The following is a 7,064-nucleotide window of genomic DNA, read 5'->3' as shown; positions in this document are numbered from 1 at the left end:
ATCCTAAATTATTGTGTTTAATTTTATAATATATGTGAAAAATGTAAAAAACATTATGTGTATAATAATACTAAATACAATAATCAATAAATGAATCAAAGAAAAATAAAATACAAAATCAATAATAAAAATCATAATATGAAATTAACATACATATGTAAGTATACATCATATATTACATATGTATAGAAATATTTTTTCTCTTGCAGGACCTTCATTCAGGACATGGGAATTCTAGCCTGAATTTCTTTTCCTCAAGGACAGTGAGCTCTGCCTTCACCCATGCTGCAAAAGAGTTACCTGGATGGTGAGCTCAAATCCTAGCAATGGCAGAAATACTGGGCCCAGTTCAAAGACAGTGATTTAGTTTTTTATTAATGGAAACAGTTATGTTTTTTCAGTTCCATACTGAACATTTAAAAAAAGCAGTGCAGAATTTTGTACAGCTATTCAGACATCCTTCTCTGAGTGCTTCTCTGAGAATTACATTGTTTCTCTTTTTTTGTATGTTTTTTTATTGTAAACATATTGTACAGAAGGGTTAAGTTTACAGGAGCAAGGTAATGAGTACATTTTTTGTTGAGCATTGTTACCTCCTTCTTTTTTTTCCCCCTACCATCTCTTCCCTCCCATCTCCACAACTACCTCCCCTGCTTAGGTCAGTGACGTAGTTTTCCATTTTTGGTTGGCACAGGCTTTGAACTCATGTAGTGGCAACTCTTCCCTCACATTGCTAAAGATTTACCAAGACCCTGATTTTAAATCCCAGGCTAGGAAAGAAAACTGGCAGAAATTCCAAACCAGGGAGCTTTACTTTTTTAAAATTTAGTTAAATGATTAATTAATTAATTACTTATTTTTTGGCAAAACATGGGGCTTGAAGTCAGGTCGTGGAAACTCTGCCTCAACTTGGATCTCCCTAGGCTGGGGTACAGTCTCCAGACCCATAGCCGATCCTGAGATCCTAGGCCCAGAGGGATTTTAGGAAGAAAAAAAAGCTGGAAAGCACAAAAGTGGTGAGGTGCAGAGTGCTGAGGTTTTACAATTTTTTTCTTTGCATGTTGACCATCCTAGGTCTGAATGATATGCCTGCAAAGTAGACTTGACCTGCCATTGCTGATGGCTGGTGGGATATCAGTGAAACCATAGGCCAACCTGTCAACATGGCCCTGGATTCAAATCCCAGTCCTGACACCAATGGCAGGAGATCACAAGAGACTCATTCCTATTCATAGGAATACTGATTGAAAGTGTAGTTCATGCACAGGTCTAGTCTAAAATTGGATGCAATAATCGTAGAATGCTGATTGATCTTAATTAATAGTTTATTAATCATGAAAAGAATAATATTCCTTCAATGGTGGTATAATAAATATCTAAGATTTGGTAGGAAACTTGTAGGTATCATTTAATCATAGATAGACAGCCCTGGCACTCTTTACCAATATATATTTATATATCTGCCTATCCATGTATCACTGTTTTGGCCAAACCAGGTGGTTCCCAGCCACCTGACAGCCTCATTGGCTAGAGGCTGCCATGCTCAAACTCACTCATTCTTGAATTGAGCCTGCTAGGCACTGAGTTCAGATCCTAGCACTGCCAGGCTTGATGGTGAACACATCTAAAATCTAGATGCCTTGTGATAGGATGTAAACAATGTAATAAATGGTATATGTATCATCAGAGTCAATAAAATAAATGGTAAATATATTGAATAAAACAAGAAATAAAATGATTGACCACAGCAAACACAATATGGACTGAACATCTGTACAGAATTACAAATCCTAATTTTAAAATGTATGTAAGATGAACTTTTCCAGATCTGAGGCTTGAATTCAGCCCCCCTACAAGGAGGGAATGGCGAAATACCCTGAGATACTCGTTTCTGAACCTAGGAGGAGTCATGAAAAGCGATCGATCTCATCCCTGAATGAGTAGTTTCTGCATGATGCGAGTAGGAAATGATGGGCAAGACTCATGGAGTATTGATTATTTGTAAAGAAGAGTTGATGAAGCATGACAATTATCACCAGAGTCATGAAATGGAGGCATCCAGAAAGATCCAAGAAACTGTAGTCACACAGAATGGATTCCATTACAGGTCACCATCTCTCCTACTCTACACAAATATGTACTTATTTGCATACTACCTTCAGCTTATGAAAGGATGACTATTATGTTCCCCAGTTTCTGCCCGCTGGGGGGCCTCAATCTCAGGTCCTGGGAATGGCCTAGGTCCTTCGTGGCTCACAGGTTGTTGTGCTCATGTGGACCCATTTGCCAATTGGGCCTGCTAGGTCCCGAGTTCACATCCCAGCCCTGCCAAAAGATTCATCTTGATGTCAAAAGCCAATCGTTGCACCTGTTTTTCTTTCCTGTGCAAGTCTTGGGTCTCAGCTAGGATGGAGAATAAATGGGCCACCCTGTGGATATGGGAATAAGTTGTTATCCATGTCAGTCCAGGTATACTTGTCATCATATACTCAAGAAAATACACAATATATCCATGAATAGCATACAAAATAAAGAGAATAACTACACTCAATGCACGATGAAGTCCACACACGGATGTGAACATACATTCCTTGTTTCAATGATGCATGGAGGACTATTGAGGCCTCCTTGGGGCTCAATCTCAGTTCCAGGGAATGACCCAGATCCTTAGTGGCTCACAGTCTGGTGTGATCAGGTGAACCCATTGGGCAGTTGGCCCTCCTAGGCTCTGAGTTCGAATCGCAGCACTGCCAAAAGTTCACCCTGATGTGAGATGCCAGTTGTTGCATCTGTTTTCCTAGGCTGTGCAAGTTCTGTGTCTCAGCTAGGATGGAGAATGTACAGGCAAGTCTATACTCATAGGAATAGGTTGTCATCCAGTTCACCAGAGTTATATCTGTCATCCTATACTCAAGAAAATGCACAATACATCAATGAATAAGACACAAAATAAAGAGAATGACTACACTGAACACAAGATGCCGTTCACCAATGTTTAGAAATATAGATCCTCTGTTTAATTATGAATTTATGGCTATATTGGCCCCCACCAGGGCTGGATCTCAGGTCCTGGGAATAGCCTAGCTCCTTAGTGGCTCACAGGCTGGTGTTCTCAACATGTCCCTTGCACTGACTGGGCCTGCTGGACCTTGAGTTCAAATCCCAGCACTGCCAAAATATTCAACCTGATGTGAGAATCCAATTGAACCACCTTTTTTCCTGTCCTGCGAAAGTCCTGGGTCTCAGGGCAGATGGAGAATGCTACATAGGCAACTCTATAGACATGGAAATAGGCTGTCATCCATGTCAACACAGTTATATCTGTCACCATACTCAATAAAATACACAATACATCCATGAATAAGACACAAATTAAAAAGAATAACTACAATGAACTTAAGATGCATACCACTACTGTAGGTAAAGAGAGATCTTATGTTTAAAAAAGGTGGGCTTATCATTTTGTCCAGTGCTGGGCCTTCAAATCAGGCCCTGGACCAGGCCTGACATTCTAGTCTTCAAGGATGGTGAGCTTCAATCCTCCCACAGTGCAACAGAGCTACCCAGACCTGAGTTCAAATCCCAGCACTGACAAAAGATTCATTCTGATGTCAGAAGCTAGTTGTTGCACACGTTTTACTCTCCTGTGAAAGAAGAGGATAGAGAATGCATAGGCAACCCTATAACCATGGGAACAGGTTGTCGTCCATGTCAGCACAGTTATACCTGTCACTATACTTAGTAAAATAAACAATACTTCCATGAATTAGAGAGAAAATAAGGAGAAGTGCACCAAACACAAGATGCTGTCCACACATGTGGACACACATGTCCACACATTGATCCTATGTTTATATTATGAACTTATGAAATTATGAACTTATAGTGGACCACCCTGGGGATCAAAGTCAGATCCTGGGAATGACCTAGCTCCTTGGTTGCTCACAGGTTGGTGTGTTCACCTTGATTTATTGGCCAATTGGTCCTTCTAGGCCTTGAGTTCAGATCCCAGCAATATTAACAAGTGGATCGTCGAGTAAGAAGCCGAGTGTGAAACTTGTTTTCCTTTTCTCTGAGAATTCTAGGTGTCAAGAATGATGCAGTACATTTCTACAAACCTAGTGCTCTGTGATAGGATGTCATCAATGTAATAAACGAAATGGGTTTCATATAGTAAAATCAATGATAAATAAATGAATAAAAAAAATACAAGGAATAACCACACCAAACATATATGGACTGAACATCTATAGGTAAGTATAAAACCTATCTTTACAATGTATTTAAATAGTATGTTTTCCAGGGATGGGGCTTGAATTCAGGACTAGTGAACAGGCTTGACTTTCTTATCCTCAAGTACCGTGATCTTCCCCTTCATCCACATTGCTGCAGATTTACCCAGATCCTTAGTTCAAATCCAACACCTGGCAGAATAAATAGCGGGAATTGCAAGCCAGGGAGCTAATTTTTTTAAAACTTTTTCTCAGCACGGGGCTTGAACTCAGGTCAGCTTCGATCACCCTAGGCTGGGGTGCAGCCACTGGACTCACAGCTCTTCCTGGGATCCTCGACCACCAGGCCTTGCAAGGAAAACAATGTACAGAAAAACTGTGGCCTTTTTAGGTTTTCTTCCTTTGCACATGACCCTCCTGAGTCTGAATTATACTGTTGCAAAGAGTACTTCACCTTGCATTGCTGAAGGCTGGCAGACTATTGGGGAAGCCATAGGCCCACGTGGCACTATAGGCCCTGACCAACCAATGGCAGGAGATACTAAGAAACAGGTTTCCAACCATAGGAATAACAATGGAATGTTGTCAATGTCACAGAATGAGTTGTTCGTGAATAGTGCTCCTATAAAATTAGACAGCATGATTTCAGGAGGCTGATTGATTTTATTTAATATTTATGAAGCATTAAAAGATTATTATTACTTACAGGAACACAATAATTTCAGGACACTGATTTCTTTTAAGAAAGAAAACAATTACATTACTTATATGTACACATAATAAATACCGAAGAATTGGTAGGAATGTAGTCTATATAACTAAATAATGTATAGACATCTCCGACACTCTATAAAGATATATATTTATTAGCTTACTGCCATCTACATGTCAATATGTTCTTATTTTGTTAACTCCTGGGCTCAATCTCAGGTCCTGGGAACAGTCTGTCAGCTCAATTTGCCCCAGGAGGGCATGCTGACACTCACCCATTCATGAATTTGGCCTGGTAGGCCATGAGTTCAGATGCCAGCATTCCCAAACAATGAATTGTTGAGTAATAAGCTGATGGTAACACATGTTTTCCTTTTCTGTGAATGTCCTGGGTGTCAGGTATGAAGGGGAGTATATATGCAGACCTATATCCTTATGTAATCAATGTTCTATGTGCCATAATAGTCAATAAAATAAACGGTCAATACATGAACAAAACCAAAAATAAAATAACTACACTGAATGCAATATAGTCAACATATGTATGTAAATATAAATCATATATGTATAGGATGTTTTCTAGTGCTGAGGATCGATATCAGGCCTAAGGAACAGACGTGAATTTCTTGACATCAAGGAGGCAAACTTCCACTTCCCACACAGTGCAACATAGTTACCAGACCATGAGTTCAAATCCCAGTCCTGGCCGAAAAATAATGGAACCTTTATAGTATGTGTGGCCCAATTCTTAGGTATTTCATTATGTCTCCATTTTATGAATGTGATTGTTTAAATGCTTAATAAAGTATTAACTAAAATTGATTAGTGTCCTATAATATAATTGTGTATAATTTTATCATTGAATCATTCAAGAACTGCCCATTCAATCATGACATACATAATATTCCATTGGGTATCATATAGATAGGAACAAGTTTCTTAGGATCTCCTGCCATTTGGAGGTGGCAGGATCAGGATTCGAACTGTGGGCTCCAGCTCCCACCACTTCACAGCGAGAATAGTGTACTCACCATTCTGTCCAAGAACATCAGCAAGACCAATGATTAGGCAGGCACCAGTGGCTCTCAGCAGTCCTTGATACTTACAAGGCTGTGAAAGGAGGATTATGGTCAAAGTCACCCAAGCCAAGAAAGTCCTTGAGACCCCTTTCCAACTTCAGTGCCAACATATCAAGTGTGGAGGAAAAACCAGCCTTGAACAAAAGCAGCTCACAGACTGTGTCCAGATCTTGAGTTCAAGGTCCAGGACTGGCAACAAACACACATACAAAACAATCTGTGCAGCCATCCAGCTAAAGCAGTTTACCCTCTTGACCCCAACTGCATTGGACAGAGTTCCCTGGGAAAAAGGCTAGGGGAGCCATTGTCATCTTGCTCTGCCCGTATTGCCTGCATCACAGGATTCCGGCCACACCCCCATTCTTTCATGTTCCTTTCTGACCAATGGGATACAAGAATGGTGGCCACGCCCACATTCCATGCTGCTGAGTAGCACTGGGATTCCCTCTGTTTGTTTACAACACTACCAGAAGTTGAGGAAGGTAGAGGTGGTTGAGTGATCAGCAGGAGACTCTAGGAGAGTTTGAAGTATAGTAGGAAATTGATGCTCCCACCAGCGCCACTGCTCCCTTCCCCCTTCTTGTGGTGCTGGGTTTCAAACCTCAGGCAATGGCGCACTGCCAGCAGGCATAAGGCCCCAACCAGGTCCCTGCCCCTGGTCTTCTGTTCTGGGCCCATGTGTCCACAATGCCACCTCCATCGCTGCTCTTCCCACCTGGAACAGCTGCCAACAGCTTCTCCGAGCAGCACAGGCGAGTGGCTGCCCCAACACCACCCCTGCCCCTGGTCAGACACTCAACTGGGGACACCATGACTCCCTGCTTGTTTCCTCTCCCTGGCTCTGAGGAGCCACCTTTCTGTCTTGGGCATTTCTGAGAAAGAGGCTCAATAGAGACTCAGGCTGTGCTGGATCGGGGTCCTCCTATCTGTGACAGGTATGCTCCACCAAGCATGGTCCTCTGTAGTTGGGATGGTAGACATGTAGCACCATGCTCAGTTATTGGTTTAGATAGACTATCCCAAACTTTTAGTCCATGCCAGC

The sequence above is a fragment of the Dipodomys spectabilis genome, unplaced genomic scaffold, assembly GCF_019054845.1.
Source record: "Dipodomys spectabilis isolate Male_0828 unplaced genomic scaffold, ASM1905484v1 ptg000362l, whole genome shotgun sequence".
In the NCBI taxonomy this organism is placed as follows: Eukaryota; Metazoa; Chordata; class Mammalia; order Rodentia; family Heteromyidae; genus Dipodomys; species Dipodomys spectabilis.
This window is presented reverse-complemented; position numbering follows the sequence as displayed.